The sequence below is a fragment of the Chiloscyllium plagiosum genome, chromosome 12 (assembly GCF_004010195.1).
Source record: "Chiloscyllium plagiosum isolate BGI_BamShark_2017 chromosome 12, ASM401019v2, whole genome shotgun sequence".
In the NCBI taxonomy this organism is placed as follows: domain Eukaryota; kingdom Metazoa; phylum Chordata; class Chondrichthyes; order Orectolobiformes; family Hemiscylliidae; genus Chiloscyllium; species Chiloscyllium plagiosum.
The window spans coordinates 17,119,205-17,138,811 of record NC_057721.1 but is presented as its reverse complement, the minus strand read 5'-3'; positions in this window follow the sequence as shown (position 1 = coordinate 17,138,811).

Here is a 19,607-nt window from a genome sequence, read left to right as displayed (position 1 = left end):
TCAAATTCCAGGAGAGAATGACCCATAATAGGGCTGGAAAAGCCAGAACAGGTCATGGGACACCTGACATTCAATTCCCCACCCTTAATGAAGAAAGAATCAAGGCCTTCATCAATGAGAACGGAGATTACTTGTGTGCAGATTCCAAAACACCCATGTATTGCAACCAACTGAGAAGCATTGTCCATTGCTGTGCTACTCTCCCATTCCCTCCAGTGTGAATGTATTTTTGATATGCCTGAACCTTTATCACTTGCTTGTGAAGCATTTTCTCTTGTGTCTCCTGCAGGCACCAATGGCATCAGCATGATCTCCATAACCAGGAAGTTGGACCTGCAGACTTCCCCTCCTCTAACCTTCAGCACATTGGCACAGATATCTCAGAGGATGCATTGGCAAGGTTGCACCCCTTATCAATTCAGATATTGGCACCTCAGTAGGAGCACATTCTGGTGAACACTTCACTACCATGATTCCACAGCTGGTCCAGGAAGAAACCCAAAAGGTTGTTGATTCAGGGCTTTGGGAAGACTGCTGGAGACCAGGAATCCATTCACCCTGAGTAGGAGAGGACCCCATGATTTTGGGCACTTGCCTCTTCAATCAAAAGCACAGCCAGACACAGGAGCAATAAGTAAGCTTTTCAGGGGCATTGGCAAAATGACACAAAGGCTACAGGACTGCAGAAAAACCATTGGGACCGTGCTGCCCCTGGCAGATGAGTGTCTGACTGCTTCCATTGACAGATTGGCAGTTTCCATGGAGACCCATTTGCAGGACCCTCAGAATCAACTGGATACATGCACAGTTTGCACTAGCCATTGGAGCTGTCCCTTCCTCACAAGGAGACAGGATAATGACAGTAGACGTCCAACTTATTCTGATGTTTCTCACACAATAATGATCAAAGGCATGAAGGCTTGTTTCTGGCATTTTAGCATGATTTATGATGTCACCACGTGTTCTACCTCGGGATTAACTTGCTTGCTGACTCTTCAAAGTTGAGAGTGTGGTGCTGGAAAAGCACAGCAGGTCAGGCAGCATCCGAGGAGCAGGGGAATTGATGTTTTGGGCATAAGCCCTTCATCAGGAATACTTGACGAAGGGCTTATGCCCGAAACATTGATTCTCCTGGTTCTTGGATGCTGCCTGACCTCCTGTGCTTTTCCAACACCACACTCTCGACTCTGATTTGCAGCATCTGCAGTCCTCACTTTCTCCTTGCTGACTTTTCAAGCACTATAGGCCCGATCAGCACAATATTTTCCACCACTGTTCACGATATCATGCTAGTGATCTGATGTTACTAAATATGGAGCTCAGTATGAAGATGTTGTGAATTGGAAAATTGACACTATTGTGCCTTAGCCCTCTCTCTCTAATCTAAATTCTGTTTCCTCTTCTTTAGACTGGAAGTTTGCTAAGCCACACACACTCAAAATTAATGAGGTATATAATAATTAAAAATTGAAATTTTAAAACTTCCAATATTTCACATTCACAAAATGAGATTTCACACTTTTAATCATCCCATTTCTAGTTGATTAACTATCATTAACAAGTAAAAGTAATTAAAAAGATACTCATACTGTTAATTATTCAAATTGTCTTCCTGTGATACATTTAATAGACAGTTAACAGGCAAAAGCCTTGTCAAATTTGCAGGGAGCTTAAAGGTAAGATGCTACTTCCATCAAGATAATAGTAAGGTGTCACAAATTGGCCAAGAACTTGTGGCATTTCACAATTCCCTGGATATTGCTTCCTTGCCATTGGTTACTGATCCAGCTTCACAGTAATAAGGATGCACATATCACCATTTATTTATGATTTGGAGGTGCCGGTGTTGGACTGTGGTGTACAAAGTTAAAAATTACACAACACCAGGTTATAGTCCAACACGTCCACCTGAAAGCACCAGCTCTCGGAACCCTGCTCCCCTAACAGGTGGCTGTGGAGTACAAGAGCATACGACACAGAATCCACAGCAAAAGATTACAAATTCTGTGTCCACAACACGCTCCACAACAACCACCTGACAATGGACAGCGCCTCAAAAGCAGTGCTTCCAATTAAACCCGTTGGACTATAACCTGGTGTTGTGTGATTACCAACTTAGTCCACCCCAGTCCAACACCGGCTCCTCCACAGTGTCATACAGTGATGCACAGAACAACCTCGATTTTCCGAACATCAATTATCCGGATTTTGGATTATCCGAACAAGATCTCAATGTACATGGATTTCAATTGAAGTAGGAAAATTCTATTCCTCATCCATTTAATGCATCATTTTGTAAATTTGAACAGGAATATAGATGCAAGTATGCTTTAATAAATAGGATTCACTGAAATTCCTGAAGAAGGGCTTATGCCCGAAACGTCGATTCTCCTGTTCCTTGGATGCTGCCTGACCTGCTGCGCTTTTCCAGCAACACATTTTCAGCTGCTTTAATAAATAATTAACTTCAAATATATACTCAAGATGTGACGTTAGAGTAAAGTCTTATACTTCTTATAAAAAGGCTTTCCAATACTTATTCTTCTATAGGACGATAGTTAGTGACTGTGAACACGCAACATATGTGCAAGCCCGAGCTGTGCACTCGAACAGCAAGATTTCCTCTTAACATTGACTCACTCCGTTTTGCAAACAAAACAATTTTTTCCTCACCTCATTCTCTGGAGAGTTAAGTCAAAAAGTGCACTTGCACTTTCCATTTCCATTGCTTTTTCCTCCCATTCTCCCATGACAACTCTTTTTTTTTTCCAAACATAAAGTAGTTCAATATCTTTCAGCTGACAAGAAAACTTAATGTAACTTTTTTCATGGGGGAGAGCATATTGTAGTGAGTTAGCACACGTGAAAATAAACAGGAGGAAAACTTGATGGGAGGAAACATGAGGAAAATATTACCACCGCAGCCTCGGCGGTCACTGAGGCGGGAGGGACACTTGGTTAGTCTGGAAGGCAGGATGACACCGTACAGAACGATGTCAGCTGGTGTCAAGTACCAGGATAAAATGAAGGAAAATGTCAGCAAAAACTTTCTCAGACTTCAGTCAAACTCTAGCCAAAAAGAGATTTTATTTGTAAAATATCATGAAATTTTAAGCATTATCCAGTGTTTGTACATATTCTATCGATTTTATGAAATAAAAAATCTGTAAACGTGCTTACTTACGTAATTATGGTTTCCTTTTTTACGATCAGATCAGTTATCTGAACAATCAGTTATCCGAACAAAATACTCCCCGCTCGTCTCGTTTGGATAATCGAATATGTTCTGTATTGAACAAACGTGGATTGTCAAGTCTTTCACCTTTTAGAATGCCGGTTTCGGTTCATTAATATATACATCCCAGAACTTCTTTTAAGTTGCCTTCTCGTGACAACTTAAGGTTTTATAACAAAAGGTGACATCTCAGCTCAGACAATGCATTAAAGGTGTGAGGACAGAATCTGTCTGTATCCCAAACTTGAGTCAGACCGGTTCTATTTCCAAAGTGGACGACAAAATATTATATGGATTGACTGCCTGCATTGACTGCCTGCAGATTGTGCATTTTTTGAGCAAAATTGAATATATCTGCAAATGTAATTCTGCAAATACAAATTCACCCCATAGATTTTTCTCTGTGCGTGCATGCATGAGAGAGAGAGAAAGTGTATGTGTGAGTGTAAGTGCACATGAGAGTGTGTTTGTGTGTACATACTCACACACACACACAGGCCCCCTAGCATGATCTCTCTCTGACACACACACATACACCCCCTCCACTCACATCCACGCATATTCCATCTCACAACTTACACTCCATCACACCCACAAACACACTTTACCAAGCTTTCAAACATGCAAACATACTCTCTCATGTGCAATCACACTCACACACACACTCTCACATGCACTCACTCTCTCTCTCTCATGTACGCACACACACATACACACACATACAGGTCTATGGAGCGAATTTGTATTTGCAAAATTATGTTTGCAGATGCATTCAATTTTGCTCAGGAAATGCACAATCTGCAGGCAGTCAATGCAGGCAGTTAATCCATATAATATTTTGTAAAGTTCACTTTGAAAATAGAACCGGTCTGACTCAAGATTGGGATACAGACAGGCTCTGGCCTCACAGCTTTAATACATTGTCTGGGCTGAGATGTCACCTTTTGTTACAAAACCTTAAGTTATCTCAAGAATGTGACTTAAAAGAAGTTCTGGGATGTACATATTGATGAACTGAAACCTGCATTCTCAAACATGAAAGACTTGACAATCCAGGTTTGTTCAATATATCACTGTATGACACAGTGGAGGAGCTGGACAAAGTTGGGAATCACACAACATCAGGGTATGGTACAACGGGTTTGTTTGGGGGCACTGATTGTCACTGTGTGACACTGTAATCTTTTGTTGTGGATTTTGTGTTTTGTGGCCTTTTACTCTGCAGCCACCTGATGGGGTAGCTGCACTCTGAGAACTGATGCTTCCAGGTGGACGTGTTGGACTATAACCTGGTATTATGTGATTTTTAACTGTATGACACTGTAATCTTTCGTTATAAATTCTGTGTCTTATGATCTTATGCTCCATATCCACTTGATGAAGGAGCAGCGCTCCGAAAACTAATACTTCCAAATAAACCTGTTGGACTATAAACTGGTGTTGTATGATTTCTAACCATTTATTTACTACAATTCAATACATTTAAATAGTATTAATTGTTGCAGTAGCTAAAACCTACCACAAGGTGGTAGAAACATTGCCTATTACAAAACGCCCAGGCAACGTACAGGATCGATTGATAGATTAGATTACTTACAGTGTGGAAACAGGCCCTTCGGCCCAACAAGTCCACACCGACCCACCGAAGCGCAACCCACCCATTCCCCTACATTTACCCCCTTACCTAACACTACGGGCAATTTAGCATGGCCAATTCACATGACCTGCACATCTTTGGACTGTGGGAGGAAACCGGAGCACCCGGAGGAAACCCACGCAAACACAGGGAGAAAATGCAAATTCCACACAGTCAGTCGCCTGAGTCGGGAATTGAACCCAGGTCTCTGGCGCTGTGAGGCAGCAGTGCTAACCACTGTGCCACCGTGCCACCCTGATGCAACATCAATTAAAACAACGGCTTTGCTGTCTGGTCTATGCAGTCACTCCAATCTCATTCTGTGAACTAAGTTTTCAAAAACACTGTTTTCTTAAGTAATTAGACTTAAGAAGAATGGTAATTTTGTGAGCAGTAGATCCTTTTATATTAATGGTGCAGGGCGTATTTTTGAAAAATGTAGAACATACTGTGGCATTGATTAAAGTTTAGTCTGGAAATTGTGTTACACATCCAACATCCCTCGACTCTGGAGTAAGTTATTGCATTAATGGATAAGTTATTCTTCAGGATTTTTAAAATATCTTAGTTACCTTTGGGTGTGGAATATGAGAAGACACTTTAAATCCCTCAAGATTGCCTCTTCCTGCATCAAGAATAGTAATCTATTTGATTAGCATGTTGTCCAATAATGTCCTGTGTGTACAAACTCCCTTTCTCACACAATGAGGATTTTTTTTCCCTCAAGTGTGTTACATCAGTGATTCTTTGCAAATAATGTAGAAAACTATTGAAGAAGACATGCTCTACAAGACAGAAGAAACATTTATTAAAATATTCACCATTCAGCTAGCTATATTATGAATGTATATTTATGGTCTATGCAGTGATGAATAGGGGAACAGTTAGCTCAATTGGCTAGAAAAAGATCATATGGATCAGATTCATGCCAACAGTGTTCATTCAATCTCTGTCCAGTCAAAATAGATTCAGGAGCTGTTTTCTTAACCCATCCATAGTAAAAATCATGGCATTTACCATGGTCCAGTGAATAATTGGCAAGAACTTTATAGAATCATAGAATCCCTACAGTGGAGGAGCAGGGCATTCAGCCCAATGAATCATCACTGACCCTCCAAAAAGTATCCCAACCAGACCCACCCCTCTACCCTATCCCTATAACCCTGCAAATCTACCTCACCTATCTAGCATGACCAATCTACCAAATCTGCACATCTTTGGACTGTGGGAACAAACTGGAGTACCCAGAGGAAACCCACGCAAACACTGGGAGAACATGCTAACAGTCACCTGGGGGTGGAATTGAACCAGGTCTCTGTACCAAGAGGCAGTAGTGCTAACCACTGAGCCACCCCGAATTGTCTTTGGGCAATGAATGCATCAAACATAGAAGATAGGAACAGGAGTAGGCCATTCAGCCCTTCAAGCTGCTCCATCATTTAATATGCTTATGGCTGATTATTCAACTCTACCCTATTCCCACCGTTTCCCCATACTCTTTGATCCCTTTAGCCCTAGGAACTGTACCTACCTCATTCATGAAGGCGTTCAATGTTTTGGCATCAAACTCTTTCTGTGGCAGAGATTTCGACAAACTCACCACTTTCTGGGTAGTAACTCCAGAACATCAACAATATCTGAAAATTCAACAGTTAAATTGCAAATTCATCATTATTATCATCAGAGCTAAAACATATATGGCTGAAGCTGTTGTGTAATTGTTTTAGGGCCCCGGAGCAACCTTACAATGATGTCATGGAGTTGCACCGTGCAGGGTATAAATAGCAAAGTGTGGATGAAGTTAGACAAGAAGTTGATAGGTCGATGATGGAGAATTGTGAGAAGTAGACAAACAGTCTTTTAACAAAATAACCAAAAGCTCTAAACCTGGTATATCCCAGATTACCATGTCTATGCTGTAGGTAATGTTAATATGCAATGCGGGACTTCTACATAAATCCAAGCTTAAAGATGGTTCTTGTTTCGTCTTCTCCTTGACCAATCTGTCTGAAATCCAAATTCTCAGGTGTCACCTTAAAACCATGCAAATAAAGACAGTGGCATTGACGGCATACGCTACCTATAAAACCATGGCAGTAATGAAATTCAAGAAAAAGACCTGAAATTGACTGGAGATGAATTCCAAAAAAGAACACATTTCCAAAAACATTTTATTGGTAGTGTTTTAACGTTATCTAGCAGACAGAAGAGCCATGAGGCGGAACAACTGCTGTAAAGAATCTTTAAACTGAAAACCCTTGCAGTGAAAGCACAACTAGGATGGCACGGTGGCTCATTAGTTAGCACTGCTGCCTCACAGCAGCAGGGACCCAGGTTCAATTCCAGCCTAGGGCATCTGTCTGTGTGGAGTTTGCACGTTCTCCCCGCGTCTGTGTGGGTTTCCTCCGGGTGCTCCAGTTTCCTCCCACAATCCAAAGATGTGCAGGTCAGGAGCACCAGGGACCCAGGTTCAATTCCAGCCTAGGGCATCTGTCGGTGTGGAGTTTGCACATTCTCCCCGCGTCTGTGCAGGTTTCCTCCGGGTGCTCCAGTTTCCTCCCACAATCCAAAGATCAGGTGAATTGGTCATGTGAATTGGCCAGGTTAAGTTGCCCATAGTCTCAGGTGCATTAGTCGGAGGGAAATTGATCTGGATGGGTTACTTTTCGGAGGGTCGGTATGGACTTGTTGGGCCGAAGGTCTTGTTTCCACGCTGTAGGGAATGTAATCTAATTAACTGAATCAATGAAAGCTTTCTACAGCTCAAACTAAAGGAAACAAACTTGAAGAGAAAAACACAGTGAGAGCAATAAAAACTCACCAGCAGGCAAGGGGAACATAAGGATTGAGCACTAGATCAGAATCAATCCCTTGGAGGGAAAGACCAGAAAAGCTAAACTAGGAAGTAAAGTTACATGTGCTGGCAGCCATTTAGCTGCTTTAGACTATGTATTCAATGGAAAATTTATCAACAATCAAGTTAAGGAAATTCTTCAGTAACAAGTCTAAGTTGTATCAACTGACTGAAAAAATCCGAAGAGTTGGTTTCAGATGAGAAACACAAATTTTATTCACCACCTTTAAAATTTTATTGAGTTCAATTGTTTAAAAAGAAAGAGCATTGGAAGCAATTTGTAGATAGACCTTGGTTATCCACATCAGCATTAATGTTATGGAAGAAGGGCTTTTGGAGCAATTTGATGAGGAGCCAAGTAGGGAACAGGATATTTCGGATTTACTATTGTGTGATGACAAAGAGCTAATTAATAACCTTGTTGTAAGGGGACCTTAGGAAAATCCTAACAATAATGTGATAGAATTTTACATTAAGTATGACTGTAATATGGTTCGGTCTGAAACAAGGCATCTGACAGTAGAAAATTATGAAGGTATGAGTGGTAAGTTGACTGTGGTGGATTGGCTAAAAACTCAATAAGATCAAATGGTAGACAGGCAAGGCTAGTATTTTAAGAAATGCTACATGGTCCACAACAGATGTACATCCCTCAAAGGCATAAATATCCAAAAAGAATGGCACCTCAACCACTGGCCATTTGTTGTGCAATCTGTGTGATGTTTGTGCTGAAGAAGGGCACATACAGATGTCTCCCTTTCATTCACTGGAAAATTGTGCACATAATCCCCTAATGTATCACAGCCAAAATGCATGATGCAACAGCATCGTATGCACTAATTATTAAAGGGGGGTGGTAAAACATGCTAAAGGCAAGATGACCCCTGAATCCAGGCTATTTTAATGCCTGTCAACAAGTTGCAAGGTGAGGTGCTTTTCACTTTATAAGTGTTCAGGCAGAATTGGTGGAAACACGGGTGGAGTGTTGTTGGAGGTGTTTGTGTCTAGACAGTGAGCATAGATAGGGAGGAGAAAGGAGAACCTCTCAGACATGATAGAATCCCCCTTGTCCTCATCTTCTACCATACCAGCTACCATATTTATCCAATTATCCTTCTCTATTTCTGCCAGCCCCAATTTGATGTGACCAGCAAATAAATGCTCCTCTGCCTCCCTATCAGCATTCCTCTGTGACACCTTGCTCCACTCCCCAGTCACCCTGAACATCTTCTCCCTCCCTTTTGCTACCATAGTGCAGATATTAGAGATGCAACTCTCTGGCCTTCTAACTGTCCAATGCCAAAGACTTCCACCAAGTGAATCAGTGATTTACTTGTCATCCTTTCAATGTAGTACACTGTATTTACTACTTTCAAATGGTCTCCTTTACAATTCAGAGATTTAAATGCAGACTGGCTGATTACACGCTGAATACCTCCATTCTGTCTGCAAGCACGACCACAAACTTTTAGTTCCTTGTCATTTTAATTCTCAATTTTGCCCTCGTGCTGACCTTTTTGTCCATGGTCTGTTACAGTGATCCAGTGAAGCTCAGTGCAATCACAAAAACAGCATTTTGTCTGTCAATTCAGCATTCTACAACCATCTGGAATCAACACTGAGTTCAGCAACTTTAGATAATAACCTCTTCTCTTATCTTGAAATATGTGCCTTTCTTTCTTCCCCTTTGTTTTGTTGGTTTGAGCTTCAATTTGTTGATTTCTTGACCTACTCCTATTCCTAATTCTTAGATTTAGATGTCTGTAAGTAGGTACTAAAGTTGTTTTTCATGTTGCATTCAGATGATTTTTATGTGACAATCCATGCCTTATTTGGATGCAGCCTTTGCTTCTTCCTATATCTGTTACCACTATTTTCAGCAGTTACATCATGAAATCTTTAGTTATTTATTGCCCCCGGCCCCTACACTATCACCAATCATCTTTGTTCCTCCTGCCTACTCCTCTCTTCCACTGAATTAAAAACTTAGACAACTCTTCTTCCCTTCACTTCTGTTGAAGGACAATCAACTTATGATGCGAACGCTGTTTCTCTCACAGACGCAATTTGGCCTGCTGAGTTTTTATTTCAGGTTGTTACTATAATAGGAGAAAGTACTAGACTCAGGAATGGGGACTGTTGTTTGGTCTGCAGCGTTGCCAGCAGATCCTAAGGAGAAGACTGTGAAGGTAAACTCTGAGAAGGCGAATTCTCCATTGAAAGCCTTGTCTTTGATGGGTCTTCCTGTAACAATACTGATTTGTTATAATTGTGCCCAGAACATGGTCTGAGGAGGTTCCTATTTTCTAAGGAGATGGTGACAGAGCTGCATTTATTTATTTAGTGCAATATTATTCCTCTTAACAGGATGAGACAGTCCTCTCAGTGGCCATATGGGTCATTGTCATCCTCAACATTAATAGTCTGGATCTTTCCAGGTGGTAGCAGGTGACATTACAAATATCTAGCAATAGGAGTATCCAGAAAATGATGTGGGCCTCATATACAAAGCTTCTTCCCTCAAGAGGCAATGGCCTAGTGGTATTGTTGCTTGATTATTAATTGAGAAACTCAGCTAACATTTTGGGGACCTGGGTCCAAATCGTGCCATGACAAATGGTGGGATTTGAATTCAGTAAGAGTCTGGAATTAAGGATCTCCTGATGACTGTGAAAGGATTCTCAGAAAAACCATCTGGTTCACTAGTGTCATTTGGGAAGGGAATCTTCATCTTTACCTGGTCTGTCCGACATGTGATTCCAGACCCACAGCAATGTGATTGACTCTTAACTGCTGTCTGGCCAATTAGGCAATAAATGCTGGCCTGGTCAGAGGAGCCCACATCCCACGACTGAATAAAACAAGAGTTGAGAAAAGGAGGAAAGAGTTAATGGCTTTGACAAGATAGTGGGATTCCTAAAGTTGCAGGGCATCACTTCCTGCACCCATCTGGCTTCCCCATATCAACATGCCTACCACTTCATTAATGCGTAATTCGTGTGCAATCATATCCAAATGTTCATTTCAATAAATGCACATTATAAGTTGATGAGTAATGTAGCAAGCACTTTCTTCCTTCCAGGATGTGCAGTGGTGTCCGTGAGCAGCACGATCAAATTTGGAATTTCAGAATGCCATTTGTGGTAACAGATGTTGATCAGGCTAGGTCCTCACTCCCAACACGATCGAGGACCAGATGGAAAAGATGACAGGTCATCAACTAACCCTTACCACCATCAACTCTAATCTATTCAATAATGGGACTTAGCTCATGAAACAGCAAAAAAACTCCGTTGTGCCTGAACAGGCACCTTTCAAATTTTGGCACATGTGCTGGAATCAAATCCCAATTTTCTGCTCCTCTGCCGCTACATTAACAGGTCTGCACCCCTGACACGTTGGGCACTATTTCAAGCCCAGAGTGATTACTTTAGAGCAGTACTGTCGCAGCTCCACAAGTAAATGTAGCTCATGCTGTTTCAAGTAAGAGTTGCTAGGTTACAGATAGCAACTGTAGGCAGTGGTTCAAAATAAAATGATACAGTTCTATGATATTGCCTTCAGCCAAACAAATCCAGCATAGAATATTAGTCTCAGCTGGAGTTTTGAATTCCATCATCAAATGCTCCTTCCTAGTTCGTATTTAATGATGCATGCGAGAAGCTTTTCCTTAAAATAGTTGTAAAAGTGTCTCAGTCTGTCCTTTCTGATAGGCATGATCACCTAGGTCTCCAGGAATGCTTACCAGTCACACACATTTGTGAAGGGCATTGAGCCATTTATATTAGGTACCAGTATTGCTTTTGTTATGCTGAATAGTGAAGCTCACATTCCCACTGTAGCAGACTGTGTTGCTGTTGGTAGTGACAAGGATCACCAATGAGTTAGGCAGTGACATGTCTGGAGGTACAGAAGTGCTCAAAACTATTGGTTTACAGAGGAACCTCGATTATCCAAGCGACATGGGCGGGGAGTATTTTGTTCGGATAATCGAATGTTCAGATACTTGAATGCTGGACAACACAGTTTAGCCGAGCATCGGGACCTTACAATCTTGTCTGGATAATCCAAAATTCAGATAATTGAATGCCGGATCATTGAGGTTCCTCTGTACTTCGAGACAGGAGCAATGTCATGGAGCTCTGATGAAGGCACAAAGTATTACTTTTGTTCCAGCTCAGCAGCCTTTCCTCCTGAAATAAAATATCCAAAAGTGTGTGAGAATTGCAGTTTGGAAAAGGATAAAGGAGGAACAGGAGCAACCATGCAGATAACACTAATGCAGCTAGCAAATCAGTCGTCATTAGCAAATAAAATCAGTTCAGTATTGAGCGATAAAAATTACAACTCATCTACACACTCAGAGTACCGTGTTGAAGGAATTTTGGTTAGGATTTTTGTTGTGCCCTGAAACACTGCTTGCCTGTATCCCTTTCACCATCCCTAAAATGAACAGAGACTTGGCTAGATGACAATCTTCTGTAGAAATCCCATCAGTGCACCCAGCAGACAGTCAGAATAATTCAAATACATGTGCAAGATTGAAGTTACATTAAAGTTATTTGTAATGAAAATCATTTCTGCGATGCTATAACATATTGTACTGGACTTATTGGAAAGTAAACTGGATGCAAATATTGAGAATTTCCATTGCATACAGAAAATTCAAGTACAACTATTTAAGGTAAATTAGATATCCTCAATTTAATATTAATTCAATATGGCAATCTGCACCATTATACGACAAGGTACCAGCTGCTAATATATCTTGTTCAATATGAAATATAGTTTTTAATATTACCTGATAACATGTAGAAGGCAAATGGTATGTTGGCCTTCATTGCGAGAGGTTTCGAGTACAGGAGGAGATGTATTGTTGCAGTTATGCAGTGAGACCACACCTAGAATATTGTGTGCAGTTTAAATGCAGGGAGGATGTTCTCAATGGTGGGTGTGTCCAGAACCACGGCCACGATCTGAGACTTCGGGGTGGACCACTTAGGACAGAGGTGAGGAGACTTTTCTTCACCCACAGAGTGTGAGCCTGTGGAATTCGTTACCACAGGAAGTAGTTGATGCCAAAATATTGAATGTATTCAAAAGGCAGCTAGATATAGCACTTGGGATGAATGGAATCAAAGATTATTGGATGAGGCTATTGAGTTGGATGATCAGCAATGAATGTGATGAATGGTGGAGCAGGCTCGAAGGGCCGAATGGCCACCTCCTGCTCCTATCTTCTATGTTTCAATGTTTCTATGTAAGTGAAATTGTTATTATGTCAGCATTCAACCAATTTGGGAAATTGCTTTGTGGTTTAACCACAAATCCAATGGTATTCTTGTGAAAAATTAGACCAAATCAGAGAAAGTAAGTGATATGAATCTATAGATTTTATACCATCTGGAGAATGTAACATATTGGGGTAAATTATTGGGATTGAAATTATTTATTGTCATGATTCCAAAATTAATTCTAGGGACCTTTTAGTTTAGCTTTCAATCTCACTTGTGGCCCTCAACTGAATTGTTTTTTTTATTTCACCATGAATTGCTCCACAGTTCATTAGCTCTATGATGTACCTGAAATTAAAAATCAGAAGCAGGTGACTCAAAAGACATTGAAGTTGCTTTTCACTCCCTTTGCCTGGCATTAATAGTGGCAATAGAAGATGGTAGACCAAATACAGCAGGAGATAAGAGTGCTGGCACCTCCTGAGCTGTATAGAGGAGATGGCTCTCTGCATCAAGGCACTGGCTGCATTATAGATAATAAAGCAACACATATCCTGAAGGATATTGTGGATGAGGATATCTTCTTGTCTTGCTTAGCTTCTCAACTCCCAGTTCAGCTTTCTAGCACTGTGAGTAAACTACTAATGGTGCATCCTATTTCCCAACTCTAAACCCCTCTTCTCACACTTCAACCTTTACCTTTCTATTTCTTGCTTTCAAGCCCTACCATCTACCCAGCTGCAGACAGCACCCTCATGTGGAACAGAGAGAGCAACAGCACACCAAGGATGAAGAGGTCTTCCTATCACTTGATCCGATACTTGACCAGCACAAATACTGGTAGTGCTTATAGCTTGGATGTTATTATAGACTGGAAATCAACACAGTGTATAGTGAGGAACATTTTCTCTTTTCAGTTTACTCAAAAGCAAGATGGGAAAGCGATTCCACTTGGAAGACTCAGGTGAGTACCTCAAGTGGGCCATGTACAGGATCTCACTGAATGGGTATGCACACTGTTGGGTACATGAACCATCCTGTCAGACAACTTCCTGTCATTGTCAAGGAGCAAAGAGGATTTTATGGTTGTTAAAGGTCACTGTATCTGTTCTATTTCCCTGCCATCCTGGGGATCCAAAAGGCATTGTCACTGTCCTAGCCTTTGTGTATATAGATAATCTATTCCTCTGGTACACTTATGCAGAAGTGGTAATGCTGTTTAGTTAATGCAGGGACTCACCCAACATATTCAAAAGCGCACACGAATACTTTCAGACACTTTCTTGAAGTTCCATAAAGTTTATTTACTTCCAATCACAATGCCTTGTCTTTTAGCTGATGCTACTCCATGCTGATTTATCAAACTTCTCAAAAGTGGAGGTACTGTCCAATTTTTGTATCCTGGCAGTCATGACCATGGATAATCCATGGACCTTCAACAACAGTTACCAAGGTAACAGCATCCTCAAAATGACCAGAAACCAGAATTACAGCAAACAACAACATACATACCATTAGGAGACCTTCACAACTTCACAACATACAATGCATGTCCAGATACCAATAAAAAGGAAATTGTTGCCCCTCGTCCCCCTGGCTGTCAATCATTTGTTAATGAATGAAAAGTTTCTTTGTGGTCATGAATATTGTATAACATTTCCACAACTTGTGACTGCAGCTCTTAGCTGAGTTGGCTGGTTGGCCATTGCCATATGACTTCTCTCTCTGCTATATGTGCCTTTCAATGCAGTCTGTGGAAGCCTGAAGATCCCTGGGTTGGGGAGGGCCACAATTAACATTGCACATTTGCGATGCCAACAAATTCAGATGAGACAGCTTTCTGCCAGAGAAGTACTTATGTTCAAGTTCCATTCAGTTTCAGAATTCCTGAAATGGACTATGCAAATGATAGGTATAGAGGATGTAAAGACCAGGATGTGAGACTTTAGTTTGTGCAACAAAAGCAAGAAACCAAGCAAGAGTGCTGCCAGTAAACTCTGTGGCTGGGACAAAGAATGTGGCATGGCGGTCTTGAAGTAATGCTTAACTGTTGTTCTAGGCATATTGTGCGCTTCTCTGGTTGCCAGATGTCTACCCAGTTATTTCATTTGAAAACACTATCCTTGCCGTACAATCAGAAGAGTAAACCTCTTTGAATGCTCTGAGCTGTTTATACAGATCCCATTCTAGCTACAACCATCACTCTTTCAACGTAGCCTACGTGACTTTACTTGATGGCCTCATCCTTGGCAGTCCATCAGTGGCATCCCTCTCAGCTGCACTTCCAAAACAGCTTCAGAGAGGTCTGAAACTTCACTTTGGCACTTTCTTTTAAGATCTGACCAGCTCGATCCAGAGAATGCTCAGTCCATGAAGTGTAGGTATTGTCTCTTAAATACAGATACTATACATTGTTCTGCCTCTTTCCTGAAATCTTTGGGCTCTTCTGGTGATGCGGGTTGAGGGGGTGGGGGGGGGTTGGTCGCATGCTTGCTACACCCATATTATTGTAGTAAGCTGATGCCTGAGCCTTCAACAAGATCAGCTATATGCTCCAATCCTGACAGATATAAGATTGGCTCTATTACACCTCTTACAGCCTAGCGAGCGGCCCAAAATATGTCAAAACCAATACCATGAAATTTAAGCAATAAAGTTAATCATGGTTGGAATGTTGTTTCTCTATTTGTATATGAAGTAAAATTCACCCTATTGTGGATGAAAATCACATTTGGACTTTAATTATACATTGGTTTCATATTTATATTGATACAGTTTATAATACAAATGACTGTTATGGAGTAGATATTAGGAGTGGACAGGCTATTTCGTCAGCAGCAGTGAATCAGACCCATTTTGAAGTCCAGGCATCATTTAAACAGAAAGCGAAAATTGCAGACAACATGTCAGTTTTCTGATGCAGCTAGCTGGATTCAGATCAGTGCAACAGAAGGCACCCAGCAAGCTCTGTGGATGGGGGAGGCTCACACAATTGCTATGCAATTGCAAGGAATTGGCAGTGGGAAGCAAGGGCTAGAGAGGCGCTGGTTATTTTTCTGGATTTTAGAGGAGCACACGTCCAGGTCCTGAACCTGAACTATTTTCAACCATATCTATTTAGGGACCTCCTTAGCTATTTTGCCAATAAATTGGCAAAAGGATGCTGACTTGCACTTTAAAAGACACCTATCATCTATTCAGACACCTCCTGCCAGGCCATGTAAAAATGGTGGGAGGTGGAGTGCCATCATTAATAGGATGTGCCATGTTGAGGTCATTCACACTTCTTTAATGGTGATTCAGCAATCAACCTCATTTTGCAAGGTAGGCAGATTGCCCTGTAGGACTCAACATTTAAGACTTGATACCTTATAAGTAATGGATGACTTTATTTTAGTTTTACAAACAAGTATAACCTTTTATATAAAATCGGGAGTCCATGGGGGGCAATGGAGTTGGGGGTTGGAGGTGAATTACCAGTGACATTCTGTTGCTCAGTCACCACAACTTCATTTGGGAAGTATTGAAACCACCTGAAAAACATGAAATACACTGTGCACAGCACCTTTCTGCAATCTTCGTGGTGAAAGCTTCCCCAAAAATAAGATTAGAGTAAAATAGTCTCTTCAATATATATTTAAGAGTAGTATGTATGATGAGGTCTAATTTAACGATGGGAATGCATATCCATGTATTCTCGTACAGTATGCATTCATAACCTATTTAAGTAAATATTTTCTTCTGGTAATCCCTCGAAGTGCGGAGGATGCTTGCGACAGAGTGCAACCCATAGCAAGAACCTGCATGTGGGGTCTTTCAAAGTGTGGAGCTAGTTACACTACAGCTATCACACAGTTCTTGTTGATGAAAAAGCTGTTCAATCACCTGCCAGGCATATTGAAAGGAGTTACAGGATGATAATCAACTAGTTTGGCAACATAACGTACATACCTTCTGTAGGCATGAAGTCTTACATGATACTTACATGCAGAAGGTCTGGCCCGAGAAACAGGGACAATACCCACTGCCTTAAGACATCATGAATTAAATATCTGTACAGTCTTAAATACGAGCTGCATGGTGACGTTCACCCATTCATCCTTACAATGCAACTTAAAGTCTCTCATTTCAGTTGCCATAACTGACCGTTTTCGAGGAATGTGACCAGTCATGGTACAGTTTGGATAATACAGTGTGTCTGGTTCTACACAAAATAGACCTGATTCGCATTGAAATTTTCACAAAAAAGTCAAGCTGCCTTCGCATGACATCTGATTAACGTAAACTAGGGTTGGAAGTACAACTATGTTGCTTGGCTGCAAATGCAGCTTTTACTTTAATACAGAACTGTGGATGCTGGCAATCTGAAACAAGCAAAAACAAATTGTTGGAGAAACGCAGCATCTGCGAGGAAACAATAGTGCCAATGTTTCGAATCCAGGTCTGAAGAAGCAATTTTTCCAGCAATTTATGTTTTTGTTTGTTTCAGCTTTGTTTCATTCTGGACAGTCAATTTGGATTTGTCCATGTGTTCTGTTCTACCATTACCCTCCACCACCAGAAGACAATATGCCAGAAAGCTATGGGTGCTCTCCTCTTTATGGCCTAATCACCTTTCTTCTGACACTCTTCTTGCATTCTGGATTAGTGGTGCTGGAAGAGCACAGCAGTTCAGGCAGAATCCAAGGAGCTTCGAAATCGACGTTTCGGGCAAAAGCCCTTCATCAGGAATAAAGGCAGTGAGCCTGAAGAGTGGAGAGATAAGCTAGAGGAGCTGTAAAATTACAGTAATTCTGTGGAGCTCACAGAGTGAAGCCCTCCAGGAAACTTCCTGAAATTGACTCTTAGCTGATATTTGGTAAAATTCATTCCAATTATGCTGGAAAAAGGGCTTAGTGACAACAGTGTGGCAACAGTTGAGGAGGTGACCTTTGAACTGGCCAGGGTGGCAGCGTGTGGTAGAGTTGGCAATGGGGTGATTGGAGTCTGAGAAAAAGAAAATCATCTGTGTCAGGTGGTAGGGACTGAGCTTCCTTTCCCCTGTTTCTTTCCTCATAAGTAGAGCCCCCTTTATCGCTGACATGTCACTGTCTGGTTTCTAACTGGCAGGTGGCAGAATGGAAAATTAAATAGAAATACATGACATAAAATGTTAGGGTTTGCTAATATATGCAAACAGCTCTCTTGCCAGTCACCAGCAAGAATCTCATCTTGCTGTTCAATATTTGGGTGGAAAATGAAACATTTTGTTCTCAACATTGAGCAGCTTGGAACTGCCCAGCTTACTTTCTCACCATGTGCATAGTAATTCTGATCATTGAAACCAGTCAACTGATTTGGGTATCAAGAAGCTCACATCTCTTTTTCACTTTACACTTGAATAAGAAGTTGAACATATTGGATGTAAATTGTTGCCCTCAACTATTCCATTTGGAAAATCAATGGAGCCCGACGTGGGAATATAGAAAAGGATCATATTTCAGTAACTGCTCGTGGAGGGGCAGACAGAAAGCAAAGTGGATTGATAACAGCAATGACTTGAAAACTCTCTCACTCTTTCCACTTTCTCCTCATCATTTCAAAAGGTTGCACATTGATAAAACAAATCAGAGAAGTACTATTCATTGAGAACTCAAGGATTCTATAAATGTTTCTACTGCTGAAGATACACATTAGCAAATAAATAGCTGTGGTTTCAGCTCATATCTCAGTGACTCTAACAACTTTCTAAACTGCTTATTCTTGATTTTCCTATTTGTATGAGATCTTCTCCCCTTTCTAATCTTTTTTTGCTTGTGGGTCTGTGTGTGTGTGTGCGTGCGCGCATGTATCTGTGTGTGCGCGTGTGTGTGCTTATGTTGCATTTTATTTTTTTCAGGGTTAATAAATATTGAGATTCCTCTTCCTTTTACTTAAGAAAACATTTGGCTGTCTCCCTAACTTTGAATAATACTCCATTTTAAGTGAAATGTTGTTTAGCTGTGGGCTAAAAATAATTAACGATCTTGGAGACTGACTGAGAAATATTAAAAGGAAAGCAGCTGATTCACCTCTCCTCACCTGGATGTCATATCGATCAAGTGTTCGCCCCACCAGCCTAAACTCACTCACCTTGATGGGGCCTTTAACCTTGACAACATGAGGTTCAGTACTAGAGATAACTTAAAGAGAACATGAGGGGGTCAGAGGTAGCTGTGGGTTGTTCTCCCCGCATCATGGAACAAAGAAATAACTGGGCTTGGAAGGTTTTGGTGCCAAACCTTAGTACCCAAGTGTGGCCGACCTTAGCCAAGGGCAATGTAGTTAAGACTGTTGTAGGAAGGAGAATATAGAAAAGGATCATATTTCAGTAACTGCTCGTGAAGGGGCAGACAGAAAGCAAAGTGGATTGATAACAGCAATGACTTGAAAACTCTCTCACTCTTTCCACTTTCTCCTCATCATTTCAAAAGGTTGCACATTGATAAAACAAATCAGAGAAGTACTATTCATTGAGAACTCAAGGATTCTATAAATGTTTCTACTGCTGAAGATACACATTAGCAAATAAATAGCTGTGGTTTCAGCTCATATCTCAGTGACTCTAACAACTTTCTAAACTGCTTATTCTTGATTTTCCTATTTGTATGAGATCTTCTCCCCTTTCTA